The sequence below is a fragment of the Parasteatoda tepidariorum genome, chromosome 4, assembly GCF_982258835.1.
Source record: "Parasteatoda tepidariorum strain Cologne lab strain chromosome 4, Ptep-v5.0, whole genome shotgun sequence".
Taxonomy (NCBI): Eukaryota; Metazoa; Arthropoda; class Arachnida; order Araneae; family Theridiidae; genus Parasteatoda; species Parasteatoda tepidariorum.
In genome coordinates, this window is record NC_141758.1 from 112,752,556 (window position 1) to 112,772,548 (window position 19,993).

General features: G+C 28.4%; 1 long non-coding RNA gene across 1 annotated transcript in view; it reads left to right on the forward strand.

The window, feature by feature from the left end:
• Positions 1 to 19,252, forward strand: part of LOC147812570 (uncharacterized) — a 55,196-nt gene extending 35,944 nt beyond the window's left edge. The window contains exon 7 of the long non-coding RNA XR_015433288.1: positions 8,463 to 19,252. This is a non-coding gene — a long non-coding RNA (uncharacterized LOC147812570). The remainder of the gene's footprint in view (positions 1 to 8,462) is intronic.
• The last annotated feature ends 741 nt before the right edge of the window (positions 19,253 to 19,993 follow it).

The following is a 19,993-nucleotide window of genomic DNA, read 5'->3' on the forward strand; positions in this document are numbered from 1 at the left end:
TTAGTATTTCTGATCGAGCTGTACTGTTTTAAGTCGATGGTATATTTTATTGATTTATAGTTTGTATTTCTAAAGTATTTTCTAGTTTTTTTACTATTTCTGATCAAACTGTACTGTTATAAGTTAATGGTTTATTTAATTCATTTATAGCTTGTACTTCTAAAGTATTTACTAATTTTTTTTTACTATTTCTGATCTAGCTGTACTGTTATAAGTTGATGGTATATTTAATTCGTTATAGTATGTATTTCTAAAGTATTTCCTAGTTTTTTTGCTATTTCTGATCTACCTGTACTGTTATAAGTTGATGGTTTATTAAATTCATTTATAGTTTGTATTTCTAAAGTATTTGCTAGTTTTTTACTATTTCTGATCTAGGTGTACTGTTATAAGTTAATGGTGTATTTAATTCATTTATAGCTTGTACTTCTAAAGTATTTACAAATTTTTTTTAGTATTTCTGATCGAGCTGTGCTGTTATGAGTTGATGGTATATTTAATTCGTATATAGTTTGTATTTCTAAAGTATTTGCTAGTTTTTTTACTATTTCTGATCTGGCATTACTGTTTTAAGTTGATGGTATATTTAATTTGTTTATAGTATGTATTTCTAAAGTATTTGCTAGTTTTTTTACTATTTCTGATCAAGCTGTACAATTATAAGTTAATGTTATATTTAATTCATTTATAATTCGTATTTCTAAAGTATTTACTAATTTTTTTTTGTATTTCTGATCGAGCTGTACTGTTTTAAGTCGATGGTATATTTTATTGATTTATAGTTTGTATTTCTAAAGTATTTTCTAGTTTTTTTACTATTTCTGATCAAGCTGTACTGTTATAAGTTAATGGTTTATTTAATTCATTTATAGCTTGTACTTCTAAAGTATTTACTAATTTTTTTTTACTATTTCTGATCTAGCTGTACTGTTATAAGTTGATGGTATATTTAATTCGTTATAGTATGTATTTCTAAAGTATTTCCTAGTTTTTTTGCTATTTCTGATCTACCTGTACTGTTATAAGTTGATGGTTTATTAAATTCATTTATAGTTTGTATTTCTAAAGTATTTGCTAGTTTTTTACTATTTCTGATCTAGGTGTACTGTTATAAGTTATTGGTTTATTTAATTCATTTATAGCTTGTACTTCTAAAGTATTTACTAATTTTTTTTAGTATTTCTGATCGAGCTGTACTGTTTTAAGTCGATGGTACATTTTTTTGATTTATAGTTTGTATTTCTAAAGTATTTTCTAGTTTTTTTACTCTTTCTGATCTAGCTGTACTATTATAAGTTGATGGGATATTTATTTCATTTATAGTTTGTATTTCTAAAGTATTTGCTAGTTTTTTACTATTTCTGCTGTAGCTGTACTGTTATAAGTTAATGGTTTATTTAATTCATTTATAGCTTGTACTTCTAATGATGGGATATTTATTTCATTTATAGTTTGTATTTCTAAAGTATTTGCTAGTTTTTTACTATTTCTGATATAGGTGTACTGTTATAAGTAGATGGAATATTTAATTCGTTATAGTATGTATTTCTAAAGTATTTCCTAGTTTTTTTACTATTTCTGATCAAGCTGTACAGTTATAAGTTAATGTTATATTTAATTCATTTATAATTCGTATTTCTAAAGTATTTACTAATTTTTTTTTGTATTTCTGATCGAGCTGTACTGTTTTAAGTCGATGGTATATTTAATTCGTTATAGTATGTATTTCTAAAGTATTTCCTAGTTATTTTACTATTTCTGATCAAGCTGTTCAGTTATAAGTTAATGTTATATTTAATTCATTTATAATTCGTATTTCTAAAGTATTTGCTAGTTTTTTTACTATTTCTGATCTGGCATTGCTGTTTTAAGTTGATGATATATTAAATTCATTTATAGTTTGTATTTCTAAAGTATTTGCTACTTTTTTTCCTATTTCTGAACTAGCTGTACTCTTATATGTTGATGGAATATTTAATTCATTTATAGTTTGTATTTCTAAAGTATTTGCTAGTTTTTTTACTATTTCTAATATAGCTGTACTGTTATAAGTTGATGGTATATTTAATTCGTTTATAGTATGTATTTCTAAAGTATTTGCTAGTTTTTTTCTTCCTATTTCTGATCGAGCTGTACTGTTCTAAGTTGATGGTATATTTAATTCGTATATAGTTTGTATTTCTAAAGTATTTGCTAGTTTTTTTACTATTTCTGATCTGGCATTACTGTTTTAAGTTGATGGTATATTTAATTTGTTTATAGTATGTATTTCTAAAGTATTTGCTAGTTTTTTTACTATTTCTGATCAAGCTGTACAATTATAAGTTAATGTTATATTTAATTCATTTATAATTCGTATTTCTAAAGTATTTACTAATTTTTTTTTGTATTTCTGATCGAGCTGTACTGTTTTAAGTCGATGGTATATTTTATTGATTTATAGTTTGTATTTCTAAAGTATTTTCTAGTTTTTTTACTATTTCTGATCAAGCTGTACTGTTATAAGTTAATGGTTTATTTAATTCATTTATAGCTTGTACTTCTAAAGTATTTACTAATTTTTTTTTACTATTTCTGATCTAGCTGTACTGTTATAAGTTGATGGTATATTTAATTCGTTATAGTATGTATTTCTAAAGTATTTCCTAGTTTTTTTGCTATTTCTGATCTACCTGTACTGTTATAAGTTGATGGTTTATTAAATTCATTTATAGTTTGTATTTCTAAAGTATTTGCTAGTTTTTTACTATTTCTGATCTAGGTGTACTGTTATAAGTTATTGGTTTATTTAATTCATTTATAGCTTGTACTTCTAAAGTATTTACTAATTTTTTTTAGTATTTCTGATCGAGCTGTACTGTTTTAAGTCGATGGTACATTTTTTTGATTTATAGTTTGTATTTCTAAAGTATTTTCTAGTTTTTTTACTCTTTCTGATCTAGCTGTACTATTATAAGTTGATGGGATATTTATTTCATTTATAGTTTGTATTTCTAAAGTATTTGCTAGTTTTTTACTATTTCTGCTGTAGCTGTACTGTTATAAGTTAATGGTTTATTTAATTCATTTATAGCTTGTACTTCTAATGATGGGATATTTATTTCATTTATAGTTTGTATTTCTAAAGTATTTGCTAGTTTTTTACTATTTCTGATATAGGTGTACTGTTATAAGTAGATGGAATATTTAATTCGTTATAGTATGTATTTCTAAAGTATTTCCTAGTTTTTTTACTATTTCTGATCAAGCTGTACAGTTATAAGTTAATGTTATATTTAATTCATTTATAATTCGTATTTCTAAAGTATTTACTAATTTTTTTTTGTATTTCTGATCGAGCTGTACTGTTTTAAGTCGATGGTATATTTAATTCGTTATAGTATGTATTTCTAAAGTATTTCCTAGTTATTTTACTATTTCTGATCAAGCTGTTCAGTTATAAGTTAATGTTATATTTAATTCATTTATAATTCGTATTTCTAAAGTATTTGCTAGTTTTTTTACTATTTCTGATCTGGCATTGCTGTTTTAAGTTGATGATATATTAAATTCATTTATAGTTTGTATTTCTAAAGTATTTGCTACTTTTTTTCCTATTTCTGAACTAGCTGTACTCTTATATGTTGATGGAATATTTAATTCATTTATAGTTTGTATTTCTAAAGTATTTGCTAGTTTTTTTACTATTTCTAATATAGCTGTACTGTTATAAGTTGATGGTATATTTAATTCGTTTATAGTATGTATTTCTAAAGTATTTGCTAGTTTTTTTCTTCCTATTTCTGATCGAGCTGTACTGTTCTAAGTTGATGGTATATTTAATTCATTTATAGTTTGTATTTCTAAAGTATTTTCTAGTTTTTTTCCTATTTCTGATCTTGTTGTGCTGTAATGTAAATAAAACATAAAAATAGTATAAATTGTCCTAAATTTTATTATCATAAATTTTAGTTTATTATTCTTTACTTAGCCATATATAAGCATATATATGAGTCATATATAAGCAATATATGTATCCACACTACAACTTATAGATTATAACAATATTGATTCTGCTTCGAAAAATTCATTTCCCTCTTCTTTCAAATAGTCCACACATATTCTTAAAATGATTTGAGAATTGAGCTTCAGATATTTTTTTTAGTTATTTTTTATTTTTTTAGTTATTTTTTAGTTATTTAGTTATATTTTTTTCCATTAGTTGCTTTGAAAAATATCATGATGAGACAACAGATATTTTTAATCAGAATTTAACCGTCGGTAAAAACAAGAATAAGGTGCTATTCCTTTATGACTTTTTTTTCTGGCCGATCCCTTGAGCTATGTTTTATGTGGAAATGAAGATTTTCCGGTAGAATCTGTCCGGATAACGTGAAGGAAAAAAAATAATAAAAAGGTGTCATTGTTACTTTAGAAATTTACTCAAAAGGTAGTTTTTCTATCATCTATTTGTAATTAGCTTCCATCTAAAAGATTTTATACTAGTATCCGTTAGAGAAGGAAGGGAAAAAAAAGTACATTTTGCATAGTTTCTTTTTTATTCGAAATTTTGTAATTAGGACTCAACAAAAGTAATTATGTTACGAAACAATTTTTAATATAATATTTTTAATCAGACGGTCCCATTAAATGAAATTTGAATAATCATTAATAAATTGTTTATTACAAATTAAATACATTTGTTAAATTTGAATGAGAGTACCAACATTTATTCTGTTTCTTGTAGCACTGCTCTAAAATGATTCTGCAGTTTTATATCAGAATATATGTTTCTACCAGGGTTGGGATTTTGAATGCCCCAAACTGGGTTTTATAGGACATGTGAGTTTTATCGTCTAAAACTGTCTTAAAGTGTCCAAAACCTTGAACATTAGTAAAAGATAAAAATTCTATATGTGTAACATTTGTACACATAATAATTACATATATTAATAAATATTTGATACTTTTTATACAACTAGCTTTAACTTATTAAAGGAAAAAAATATTATAGGAAAATATTTATAACTTTTGAAGCTCTGTAATTTATTGAATTACAAAAGTGAATACACTATTCTTTAACTGTAAATAAATATGCTTTTAATACTAAATTATGTTTTTGCACAAGGATAAATAATGCAATATTAAAAATAATAAACTTTTTTAACAAAATGAAAACTTGTCTTCATTTTATTCCTTTCCAAAAGTTGGGCATGTAAGCCTGTGTCATTAATGTTTAGAAGCTGCTTGTGCCTGTTAAGGAGAAAATTCTCACACATATGCGATTTACAAACAGTGAGAATGCCCCATGAGCTGCTGACCCTATAACAAATGGATGAAGAACTTTATTGGCATTGGACATTTAATCGTTATCGTTTAGCAAGTTTCAAATCGAAACTTGGTTGTTATTTTAAAAATTTTTTTTTGACAGAGCAGGACATCTAATTTATAATGGAAACCTCGAGTTAGTCAACGGAAAGCGTAAACCCTCTTAATCGCCTCCATCAAATTGAATTGCCTCGTGGTCTACGTCTGTGACATTCTTTAGTTTTCGATGTTAGAGAGGTTGTTTGAAGTCAGTTTGTTTCGAAACAGATTTGTATTTATCTTCCAGTCAAATCTTTGATTTAGAATTGCTGCTGTATTCTACTTTCTCTCTATTAGTGTAATTGTTTAATGAAATTATTTATTTTATGAGTGTGCTGTAATTGATAGAATTGAAAGAACTTTACTTAATTAGTTATACAGAGCGGAAGCGTTTCATAAAAGTGAAAAATGCTTTTGTGCCAAATATAAAACTTAATTTAGTCGTCAGGTTTAATAAGTTTTAAAAAATCATCCTCGTTGAATTCGAAAACTTGCCGAAAAAAAGTAAGTATCGTCTTCTTTCGGCACATCTTCGAATATGTAAAATATTTGAATATTAGGAAGATAGTGCATCTCTAACGACATCTGTTTGGTGAATATAATCAAGGGATGGCAAGTTTCTTTCACAGAAGAAAAAACCGCCCTGGAAGAAATAAGTTTATTCCAACAACGGTTGAAAAAATAGAAGAAACTCTTTTTTTTTTTCTGACCAAAAGAAATATCAAAAATTAATGCTATTTCTCATGGTGTGTAGTATTTTAAAAAAATATTTAAAGGTGATTATTTTCGTTATTTCAAAGCCCTTAAAGGTGCTTTTGAAAAATACTCAATTATCCTTTTTTGAAAATGAGATTTTTTTTTTTGCAGTGTTGATTTTCGCCATGTATTATCCAAAAGCTTGCCTTTCACATTGTTCTATTCAATGTTTTCACAATTCATTCAACCACAATCCATTTCGACCAACCGTCGGTTTTATAACGTATGAAAGCGGCAGTCATTATACATGTTTGATGAAATACTTGCGAGTCTGCATTTGCGTCAACTGAGCTGGGTTCAGTGAGATTCTTACACTCTCACTTGCAACTCTGCTGCATTTTACAAGATATTCTCCATTACAAGTTTCATTTTCCACCCTCTGAAATGGAACCAAAAAAATCTCTTATCTTTTTATGGTGGTTAATATAATCAAGAAAAGAGTTCTTTGTCAGAAACTAGTTTTATCATAATCATGTAAAGTCTTGGAAAGTATTTAAAAGGTGCTTATTTTTGTTGAAAGATTTGGCATACACACAAGATATACAATAGATGACTGATGTGTCTATTAATAAATTGGTTTTTATTGTAAGTTGTTTCATATTTTTTGTTCTTGTGGAAAATATTGCTTCTGCTCATAATTAAATATTTGTTTATACTATTATATGAATCTACATCTTGAACCTCTGTCTGGGAAGAATTGTTTTTTTTTTTAATTTGTCTATAAAATGTAATATTTGAATTTTTTTTTTATGGAGACTTTGTATCATATATGTTGAATAAAAAAAAACAAGTAATATTGGCACATATAGCAAGAATTTTGTTTAAGTCTGGGAGATTTGTTTCTGAAAATACCTTGCTATTAACATGCCGCTTTATTCTGAATCTTGAAGTATTGAAATAAAAACTAAGTATATTACAATTAATATAATGAAATTGCCAATTTTAATAAAAGTGTCATACTTTATTTTTGTTGACATTTTACAGAATGAGTCCGGGAGATTTGTTTCGTTCCTCTGAATAATTTTTTTTTAATATATTTAAATGTATTTATGATTTTTTATGTGCTTCATTTTTTTTGTAGAAATCTATTTGTGTGCAAGTCCAACATTATAATTTGAATTATATTCAACTGTCAAATTATCTGAAGAAATGAAGAAAAAAAACATTCCAATTATTAAAACAAAATTAAATATTTAAATTTCTAGAATATGAAAACTAAACATTCACTCTACAATGCAAAATAAAACTTTATTAAATCAAAATACTCTTTGATGTAATGAAGTCTTACAAATATTTTTTATTTACGGCGGTATATCCTTCCTTGAAAAATCTCATTTACAACTTTCCTCTCAATTAATTTGCTTCATTTTTTTCACAGAAATATCGAAATTTCTTATTGGTTATGTATTATTGCAAAGTCAATGTGCAATAAAAATCTTTATTTCAATGCAGTATTCAAATGCAATAAAAGAAAAATTTTGGGTTAAAAGAAATTGAAAAACTCCTAAGTCAGTCTCTCAGAAAAACTTATTTTTAATGATAATATCCAGAGATTTCGTTAGAAACTACCCTACATTTGACTGTCTGTTTGATTCCTGCTGTGCATTGAGGGCGTGAAAAGCCCTCAAAGTTAAGGTCGGGAAGCTGCTCGATACTGTGCTTCCGAATGTAAAGAGTTAAATAATGAAATTGTTCTTATTTTTCATTATAGATTTGTTTTATTTAAATTAATTGAAATGTTTAAGATGTAGTTGGTTATGTTTATTTTACATGACTTACTTTTACTTTATAGCTAATAATGGATGCAAATATTTAAGTCTTGACCTAAATTTTGAGCAATACTAATTATTTTATCTATTTTCATGAGAATTATACTAAATGCAGAGGCTGTCCATTATTTAACAATTTTATCCTGTACTCCCCTTTCCCCCAATTACCCTTATCCTCATGTCACGTTATGTGATACAAACATATACTATAAATTCAAGAACAAAATTCATGTCATTGTACATATTTTGAATTTTGTTTTTAAATTTCAATTGCGTTCCTGAATGGCATAATAACAATAATAATTGGATGTGAATTTACTTTCATAAAAATATTTGATCTGGTGATTTTAAATATTTTAACCAAAATGTGGACATTTCTCATGTCTTACAATTACATGAACCTCACTCCCACTTTTTCAAATGAAACCTCAAAGGTTAGCTTTGTTTTTCGTATATAAAATTATTTTACATTTTATGGATGCGAAATTGTTAGATTTTGGAAATTTTTTGTTTACACTATATTTGAATAAATATGTTAATAGTTATGTTTATATCATTGTCATTTATGAACTTTATGTTTTCATTTTACAGGGGTGGTCTAAATCAGAGACCTTTCCAACCTAGAAAATAATTTGGATGCCTCGAATGCCGACAGTGGGTAAGTACTAATACTTGTGGAGAATAATTTTTAGTATTTTTATTTCCATTTCTTGTTATCTTTTTTCAATTCCTTCTATTAGTTCACACTCTACCTATATCTTAAAATTTTCAATCATTCATAAAATACTTTATATTATCCATTCAAATTCAAATACATTTTTGTTTAAACTTGTTATGGATCACACTTGATGTTAATACAGTTTTTTTTTTTTCAAATATTAATTCATTCATTAAATAAATAGGGATGATCGAAAAACGAAATGGAATTTTCTGATTTATTAAGCGTTAGTCACTGCTTCAAATTTTACAATAAGCGATTCAGTTTTTCACCTATTTTAAAAATAACATCATTGATAATTTCTTACTTATAGCTCTATTTGACCAAAAAAAATACTTTATTGCTCACATTTAAATATCTAACTATTTTATATTTGCTATGTCAGATAAATTCAATAAAGAACATGACCTGGTAGCATGTGTGGTCCAGGTCACCAATTTTATAGTTGTCTGATACCACAGGCCTTTTTTTCAGCAAACCGGAAAAATCAGTTATCCGGAATAGCGATGGTCCCTATCGTTCCGGATAATCGGTTCTCTACTGTACATTTTTTTAAACTTGCACTGGCATTTGATGCTATTACAGGTTTTTCTTATTTGTGTGCTTAATTTTTGTAAGAAAAGTTATGGCTGCCATATTTTTTAATCATTAATAAATTGATTTATAATCTTGTATTTCGAGCCATTGAAATACTCCAGAATTTTTAATGGACCGATTGATGGGTAAAAAAAAATAGTTGAATGACTTTTGATAAGACCCTAAATGTCAGGGATGAAATTTTTTCGCTTTTGTCTCTCGAATTTCAGCCTTTTTTTTTTTAAATCAAAAACTCTGATTCTCTAAAAGTTTAAGTTTTTTAAAAATAAATATTCCGCTTTTTCTGAAAATTCAGCCGTTGAAATAAAATAATTATATTTATTTAAGATTTTCAAAGATAAACAGAAAATTCAAACTACGTAGCTGCCACCCTTCCGCATATTTTCCTATTTGAGCTATTTTCTTTTCTTTTTCGCACGGAAAATAAGATTTTCCACATTCTTACCTGCCCTCGGGATAGCTCATTTTCGTAATTCAGACATGGCTGCTTCTTTTCTCGATTCTTATTCACACGATTTTAATGACAGACATCCATTATCATACTAACCTGATTTAAAAGTTGTGCGTTGCGATTCTTATTCACGGGATTTAAATATTGAACATTGCGATTCTTATTTACGAGTTTAAAAATCCAATATCGTGATTTGTATTCACACGTTTTTAAAATCCTACGTAGCGATTCGTATTCACTCTAATTTAAAATCCAATAACTTGATTCGTTCAAGTGTTTGTACTATGAAGCATCGATTTTCGTATTTAGATATGATCTAAAAATTAGACATTGTGATTCACATTCATTGGATTTCAAAATTATGCATCGTGATTCGTATTTAAGCGATCTGAAAATTACATATCATGATTTGTATTTTTGAAATCCAATATCTTTCACATTCATGTGATTTGAAATCAAATATTACAATACTTATTCACACGATTTTAAAATTGTGCATATGATTCCTATACAGACAATTTTGAAATTAATCATTGGCATTTGTAATCACATGGTTTTAAGGTTTAAAAATCACACTTTTCTGTCGAAATTTGTATTTCATAGTTTCTGCATATTTATATAAGTGTTCTTGGATATCCTATTTTTGCTCTCTAACTACTCTCATCTCTGAAATGTGCTGTTCACTTTGAAAAGTATGCAAAAAAAAGTTTGAAAGTTACCATCAACTTGCCCAGTTTTAAACTCCCAATAAATTGTCACTATCTTCTCCATCACTTGGGAAAATGAAAATTTCTTGAATATATGGAAGATTTATATAGGGTTATGTACAGCGTTACTTTTGACCACATCAAGAAATTTTTTCTCTCATTTATCACAAGATATATTTGAAAACAGAAATTGATAATTAAAAATACTTATATTTTACGTAATAAATAGCATTTAACTTGCAACAAATGTTTTATTTTTCCTGGTGATAACTTTTAATTTGTCATTTATTTTGTTATTCTTGTGACCACAGAAAAATATATTTTAGTAACTGTTTTCTGCAAAAGATTTTATTTACAATTTTATTATCGTTTGGTTCTTTTTGTATTGAAAATAAGTTTTTCTTATTCACTTTAAACATGGTATGTAGCGTTTTTAAAACCTGCTTAAAGGTGCTTATTTTCGTTTTTTAAATGGTGATTTTTTTAGTGGGTGTTTTTAAAAAGTGTTTAATATTCCCCTTTTAAAAATAAGACATTTTTCTTTACCGTGTTGATTTCCGCCATGCATTATGCGAAAGCGTGCTTTTCGCATTGTTCTATTCAATGTTCTCACAATTCATTAAACTGCTGACCATTTCGGCTGCCGTCGGTCCAGTATGAAAGCACCAATCATTTTAAATGTTTGATGAAATACTTGCGGTTCCGCATGTGTGTATACTGAGCTGCGTTCGGTGAGATTATTACACTCTCATGAGCAATTCTGCTGCATTTTGCAAGATATTCTCAATTTCAAGCTTCATTTTCCGTTCTCTGATATTGAACCAAAAAATTTCTTGATCATTTTACAATGGCTAATATAATCAAGAAAAGAGTTCGTCAGAAATTAGTTATTTTATCATGATCATGTAAAATTCTTTGAAAATTATTTTGCATTTTGTTTGTGTATATAATGCTTAAAAATATTTCTTCGAGTGCTTAAAAAGTACTTAAAAGGTGCTGGTTTTTTGTTAAAAGATTTGACTATGCACCTTGTTTAATATAGAAACCTTGTTTCTACTCATGAACTGTAAGCAATGTTGTGCAGATGAGGTTAGGCAACAGCATGGCTCAAGGTTATCTAGAAAATTCTTTACAAAATAATACCTGAAAACGTGTATCTACTTACACATTTCTGTTTATTTCACAATTTTAAATACAGTAAACTCTTGTTACTACTAATCCAATAGAATGATAACTGCCTTTATAACGATAATGTTGTGTGGTCCTGACAAACTTACATATGAATTAATATCATGCTCCTCTCAATATTACGATATTCTCTGAAGCAACGACCTCCTGTAAAATGATTTTTTTTCTCCAAATTTTAACCTTATTTTCCCCATTTATTTATTTTCCCATTGTTTTCAAATAAAGTTAAAAATCTTATTTTATCCTCCTTTACCATTTCTCCCCCCCCCCCATCTTTTCTGGTAAGAGAAGACTCACTGCTGACCACCCCAAGAGCTTCCATTCCTAGAATTCCCTCCCTTATCTGTTAAGAAGTCACAGACGTAACATTCCTATCTGATTGAATATTCCTTCCTGTTAAGAGCTGATCACAAATCACAAATGACCACACATTAACACCTGAAAGAGAACATTTTCTCTGTAGAGGGTGGGTGGAGGACCTTACACAAATGAAAATCATTTTCGTACTTTGGACTCAATGCATTCTTTGTTGGTTGACTTGACAGTAAAAAAAATGAGTAAACAAACAAAAATGTCAGATTATTTTCAATAAATTGGTTTTCAGCTGTGTCTACGATCTTAATTTCTGAAATTATTTCAATTGTTTGTAATATTTAACCATAATGAACACTCTGCAAATAAATTTTTGGCATAATATATGAATACATTTATAGTTAATATCTATATGTATAACATTAAAATTTAAAAAAAATCTTATTCTGTCTCCAAAGTATGTAGGCCCTCGTTATATAATAATATATCCCTCTACAACTCTATATTTATTAGATCCCCAAAATATTGCAGCAAGGTTTTACTGTAGTAAAAGAAATTGCATAACTGAACTTCATGGAAACTCAAACTATAAAGGTCTGAAAGTATGTCAGATATTAACATGTTCTAACAATAGTATTTATTTAAATATGTTGTAAAATTCTAATTTCAATAAACGCATGGAGCATATAAAAATCTATTCATTTCCTCCAATAAAAAGTAATAAATTTAAAATTGAGTGCTATTTCTATTATGATGATTTCTTAACTTCTATTTTTTGGATATACTAATGTAAGCTCCATTAAATTTTAGTTACTTCAAAAAATTGTAACCTTATGGTGCTGTTACTTGGTGAATGACAAATGTTTTGTATTATTGCAATAAAATAAATAATAAAACCTCACTGACCCATGTAAACACATGGATGCTCTGCTTTCTGTAAAATATTTTATTTAATGGTAGAGAATGTATTCTAAATCTTGTAGCTAATACCTTAAAAGCTTTACCACAAAATAAAGAAAAATTCTTTTAATTTACAAAACTGAAAATAATACAGATTAAACCATACATTTAGCTGCCACTTATTTGTTGAACACTATTCAGATAATGTGTTATCTAAATTTTTATTTTTATATTTTAAAAACTGAACTCATTTTCTTTTCAGTATTCTGATGGGAAAAAGTAAATATTGGTTGTTGAATCAGCTATTTTTGAAACATGTGATCCAACAGCAGGTCTTTTTTGAATTGTGTATCCGTGGAATATACAGGGTGTTTATAAATTCCCGCACCCATTTTGATGTTTAATAACTCATAAAATAATGAAGACATCAACAAACTTATGGCATTTATTGATGGAATACATATATTTTCCTTTTCAGGTTTGAATATCTTTACTTTTGTAAATATCGTCTGCAACAGATATGGTAGGAAGAATAGAAGATGCTGCTGATTTTCTGAAGCGCATAATGTTCTCCGACAAAGCATCCTTTCATGTTTCTGGCATTGTTAATCGCCATAATGTACGCAAATGGGAATCTGAAAACCCCCATGAATACCCCCATGAGACACAAAGGGATTCCCCAAAGGTTGTGTGGTGTGGACTAATGCACGACCGAGTCATTGGGCCTTTCTTTTTTACAGAAAAGACGGTCTCCTCAGTCGTTCACTTAGACATGTTGGAAAACTTCGTATTTCCACAACTAGAAGAGCTTCAGTCACATGTCTTTTTGCCACAAATGGTGCGCCACCTCATTGGGGTATAATTTTCCAGGAAGATAGATTGGGCGGGGAGGTCCAATTCCTTGGTCACCCAGATCACCTGATATAACGCCGCTGAACTTTTTTCTTTGGGGATTTATTAAATACAATGTTTACAGGAGGATCGTGTCGAACATTGATGACACCCTGAGAGCCAGAATTACAACCGCAATAGCCTCTGTGGATGCCGACATGCCTGCCGCTACCTGGCGTAAAATTAACTATTGACTTGGTATTCTCCGTGCGACAAAGGGGGCACATGTGGATGTTCATTGACGAGGGTCATAAAACTCTTTGAGTCTATCTAACCATTTATGTTATTAATTTTAATCTATCTTTATTATTTTATGAGTTATTAAACATCAAAATGGGTCCGGGACTTTATAAACACCCTGTATTATATTGATTATTAACTTAAAAATGTTTCCTTTCTGTGTTTTTTTCTTCTGCTTTCTGAAATGCAGCTAGGGTATTCAGAAGAGTTACATTAAATGTAACTACAGAATGAAAACAACCCTTAGGGATGCAAGTCAGGGTTCCCACTGTACTTAGAAAACCTTGAAAGTCCTTGAATTTTGTGGAAAAAAAATCAGGGTCCTGAAAAGTCCTTGAATTCTGACATAGGGTATTTGAAAAGTACTTGATTTTTTTTTGGATTTAGAATAATACTATTCTTTCTTACAAAAAAGCAGTAAAAAAATAATAAATAAATTCAAACGAAAATTATAGAAATTCTGGCAGATGCAATTTTTAATGCTTGAAGTGAAAAGAGGTTAAAGAAGATACAAAATTTTTCACTCCAGATTATTGTTCATCTCTGATGTTTAGAAAGTTGAAATTTCTAGCATATTTTAGTTTTTGTAGTCGTAGTTTCTGAATGATAACTAGTGTTTCATCGATTTAGAAATATGTTCAATGCGTTAACTTCATAATATTGTTATCCTAATTGTTTTTTTAATTTTTATAAGAAGGGATCATTAATTTGTTATCATATAAAATCAGATTTTTATATTTAGTTTTTACTGCTTATAAATAAAATTTAGTTCTAGATTTCATGTATTATGAATAAAAATCATGATTCACATTAAACTGATTCTTGATTTATGGATCCGAATTCACGTAAAATGTTCTACGAATTGGGATTCAAATGAAAGTAATGAATGAATCGTATATCAAATGTTGCTTTAAAGTGATTTCCAAATCTCTCATCAGGATTTGTATTAAGGTATTTTATAAATTACGCATCATGATTCACATTAAAATGAGTTATCAAACACACATCATGACTTCAATTGAAGTTATTCCTGAATCATGTAACGTGATGCATATTTAAGTAATTTCAGAATCTTGCATCATAATTCTCATTCAAGTAGTTTATATGGTATGAGAAGGATTTAAGACTTGCGCATCGCGATTCGCATAAAAGAAATTTAAAAATTAACGCTTGCAATTCTCATCAAAATGATTTATGAATCACGCATTGTTGTTCTAAATTAAGCAACTTTCGAGTCACATATTACAATTTCTCTCATAATGATATTCACATAAAAATTATTAGCTAATCATGCAACAGAATTCACATAATTGTGATTTACGTCTTGATAGTTCCTGCTTTTTATAACATTTGCTATTCATATTGTTCCAATTTAAGAAACATACACCGCAATTTGATTTCAATTTGCAAATCGCAAATTGTGATGTGTAATTTTCTCAATCTTCGAGACTTACTTCACCTTTCTTATAATTTTGATTTACATTATAGTATATCTAGATTTGTATAAATGTGATTTTTAAAACTTATGCATAGTAAAAATTTCGCATGTTCATAAAATTTTAAAAATCCCGCTTTGCATTTTATGGATCTAAAATAAAGCTTCGTAAGTCTTAGTTAGTTATCTGTAAAATATTGTTTTACTATAGATTTTATTGTGTTCAACTGATATTCGGAAGTAACAAAATCGATAATTTGTTATTAAAATTGAAGCAGATGTGTTAAATGGATATATTTTGATATTTATCTAATTATATTCATTTCTTGTAACCTAAAATTTGGATTTAACATATTAAAAAAAAGTATTTATATTTTAATAAACGTGCAATTACGTAAACTTTATCTATGCTTGTTTAATGTAATATTATTTTTCATCAATTCTAATGTACTTCATCAAATTTTTCATGAAAAGTTTCACTGATGCTAGTTTTTAAATGTTCGCAGGTGTCAATTGGAGTTTTTTTAGTCAATTGGAATTTTTCAAAGTGATTTGAAGCAGAAATATAACTATAAACCATTTGCATTAGTGGCTGATAAATTAAATTATTATTAATATTATTATTTTGTCAAATAAGCATTGTGCTTTGAAAATATACAATTTCTGCTTTGACCTAATTATAAAATCTGGTTGACATGTACTTTAGTATATTGACTGTAATACTGAATGTGTCCTTGAATTATTTGATTTTATGTCCTGAAAAGTCCTTGACTTTTTTTTTTCGAAAATTGAGTGGGAACCCTGAAAGTGATACTACAAGACAACCTAACTATTAAAAGATTTATATCACTAATCATCACATAACGGTGTTCAAAAGGACACCTCTGACCCAAGCGTCATTGTTCAGTCTACAACGACATAAAAACGATGACTGGAAGCGTTCGAATATGCCAAGTATACTTTTGATGCCTGCTATGGCTATAACCTCAGTTGTCGCATAAACTGGAGGTTTAAGGTAACCCCATAGGAAAAGTCTCCATCCAGGGCAAATTTACTATCGTTTAGCGGTGCCTTCACAAATTCAACTTTAGGAGAAATGGTAGTTTCACGAAATGCTTTTAAAAAAGAAAATTCTAAGATTCTTCTCTCTTAATTTTGTTTTTGTATCCCCGTATGAAACGACATATCCCGGGTTAATTAAACATATACGAATAGGTAGCATGTGCTTGGTCAGATCGTGCGGTGTGGTGACCTAGCCTGTCGGTTAAGCCATATTATCAGACCTTTATTTTTTTTATAAAAATTTTTTTTTCTCTGTGAAACTTCTTTCTATATGACTCATATTGAAAATAACTTATAGTGCAAGTACTGCATGTTTTTTTTTAAAAAATTCAAGTTGACATTTAACAATGTACAATGGTTTTTATGGATTTTTAAATTTAGATACAATTTTAAGCCTAAAATTTTACAATAGCAAAATTATTTTTGAACGTATGAGGAATTATTTTTGAACATATGGGGAAAGATGATTTTTATTTGTAGTGACTATTTTTGAAAATATCTTCTTACTTTACCATATTTTTTTGTTGATTTTTTAATAAAATTTTTAATTTTCACAAATTATTACTACATTTTCACGAAATAGGTACCTCGTTGAAATCTAGACAGACCCCTGTACTGCTGTGCAATAGAAAGACAAAAAAATTTAGAATGGAGATTTTTATGTATTTGGCATTTTTGTATCATAAGCTACACTGTGCAAAATATATTTTTTTTTAAAAATAAATTTTGTTTCATTTATTTTTAAAATTCTACATATAATATTTGAATATTTGGGTTACAAACTACTAGATTTTAATGTTTGCTTATTTTGGAAATTTGTAGAAAATTAGATGCGACTAGGGTAATTAGAACTAACAAAAAGTATACCTATGCCAAAATTCAATTTTTTAAAAATATAATATAAATGCAAAAAAAAAAAAAAAAAACCCCTTTAGTTATTTTTTAAAATTGCCGCCAGTTTGTAAAAAAATAACATTTTAAAAGTTCTTTTTTTGGTTTTAACTATAGCTACACGGATACATAATTGTTCATTTTTATTCTTATTTGTTTCAGATTATACAGTATAAGCACGAGGATGGAACGGTTGGGATCGAACCCACGCCCGTCCGTCACTGCTCTGCCATCTTATTTTTACGCGTTAATTTATAATTATTTTGGGCGATGACCACCAGGAAAATATTACTTAACTTATACAGTAAACTTCCGACTATTCACGCTTCACTTTTTTTTTTTGCAATGATAAACAACATAGCATTTAAAATTTAAAAAAAAAACCATTAAGATGGAACGAGTTTTGAGAACAACATTCTATCTAACATCCATGTTTCAGGGGTGATTGTGTATTCCCGGAATTCCGGGGTTTTCATATTATCCATCTAGGTTTAGAAAGAAGGCGTAGGTCATGTCATTTTTCTGCGAATGTCGCTACATTCCGCGCATTTGAAGACTATTGATTCACGAACTTCCGCGAATCAAAACTAATGAAACAAATGAAGTCGAAATTCGAGGAAATCAGAGTTCTGCAATCTAAAATTAAATGTTGAAACTTCCGCTAAGTCACGTGTACGAGACGTGTTTATGAATGTCATTCTTCCTCCCATTTTATTCTTTTAGTGTGACGGAATGTTCACTGTTTTTAATTTTTGAAACCACACGCTGGAATCGGCTCCTATCGCGATTCATATTCACACAATTTCAATATAATAGTCTATGGATTTTCGCATTGACGTGATTTAAAAGTGGATGTGAATCGTATTCACACAATTTAAAAATCATTCACAGTGGTTTGCCTGTGCGTCATTTTAGCCCATTGTGCAGCTCTAGTGCGACGTAAATTAACAACAACAACTGTGCGTCATTTAAAAATCAAATATCGCAATGTATATGCACACATTTTTAAACAGCATATAATATAAAAAGGGGGTGCAACCCTCGAACAAATTACAAATATTCTGTTATTACATAGACTTTCATCTGTTAATTTTTTTCACAATACATTTCTTCATTGTTAACAAGATATTTAAAAAAAAGTACGAATTGCTTGTACTTTCAAATTTTGCCACGAGAAACTGAATTGATGGCGCTGGCATAGCTATTGACTTTGAAACACAAATAACTACTAACAGTAGTTTCGCATACTAACGTGTTTGTGCACGCTTAACCTTGGTATTTATTGTGTTGATGAAGTTTTACAGTTGTGAGAAGTCAGTTTGTGTTATACACCTTTGTTAAACTAAATAACTAATAGAAAATATAATATTATTTATATTTTATTCAATGAAATTTAAAAATATAGCTTAGATATCTGCCCAAGAAAAAAATCTTTTTTTGACAGTTTAGATAAAAAATTACTTTCGAGTGTTCGACATATGAATAGATTTTACAAATTGACTGCATTCTGATATTTTTTTGTAGAAAAATGTAGCTTTATGTAAGTATTTCTTTACAGATTTATATTTAATTTTTAATAGAATTTTTTAAAGTCTTCAATCAGTATTTACAATAATGAATTCAGTATTTGCAATAATGAGGCGGCTCCGTTTTATCCAGCTGTAGCGGAGGTAATCAAAATTGGCGTAATTCTTCCAGCTACTACTTGCACTATTGAACGCACTTTTAGTACAATGCGGCGCATCAAAACATGGAATCGGTCTACAATGTCCAGCGAGAGATTAAGCAGTTTGTGCATGCTTAGTGTGCACAAGAAAAGAATCAAAGATGACTCAGAATTCATTGAAAAAGTTATAAACAGATTTGGACAGCAAACAAGACGATTACAACTCATGTTTGATTAAATAATTTTTTAATTGTAATGCATCAATAATTAATTATTTGTTTTTGAATAAAAATATCTTTAATAAAAAATGTTTTATAACAAAATTGTTTTTCTGTATCTCTTTAATTGCTTAAAAAAAGCCAGGGGGTGCAAGTGCACCCCCCCTGCCGGCGCTCTTGGCGATTCGTGTTCACGCATTTGTAATATCGATTTTTGTATTTATGCGTGATTTTAAAATGACACTTTGAGATTTGTATTCACGCGATATAAAAATCGTATCACGATTTTAAAATACATAGTCACAATTCTTGTAAGAACTAAGTTTTTTTTTTAAATGCGTTACTATGAAAGTGTGATATTAGTTCAAAAACATGTAGAATCAATAAATTGATGTCGAGTTATTGCACATTACATTTTTATTGTTTATCACCTTGTGTCGCAATCACCCCATATGTTTCTAGCCCAGATGTTCACAATGAATCTAATGATGGGTCTACCTATAAAACATTGCAGTTTCAATTGCAATACCTAAGTAAGAACGAGCAGAGGGAAAATGACTCATTAAGAGCGAGACAACGTGATTTACAGATGTCTTAACTACAAGTGCAGGATGAAAAGTCACATTTCAATGAATAGATTTCGCATCCAACAAAGCAGTTTCTTTTTTCTCTTCTAGTTACTATTCAAAGCAATGATAGTGAAGAATTTCTTTCTGTCTTGCCTTCATAGGATGAATGGAAATAACTTCATTTATTTAGTCAACATATATGTGGGGAGAGTAGTTAACGACCCTGTCAACCATCTATGAAAAGATACCACACCCTAGACTCGAGTTAATGTATCTT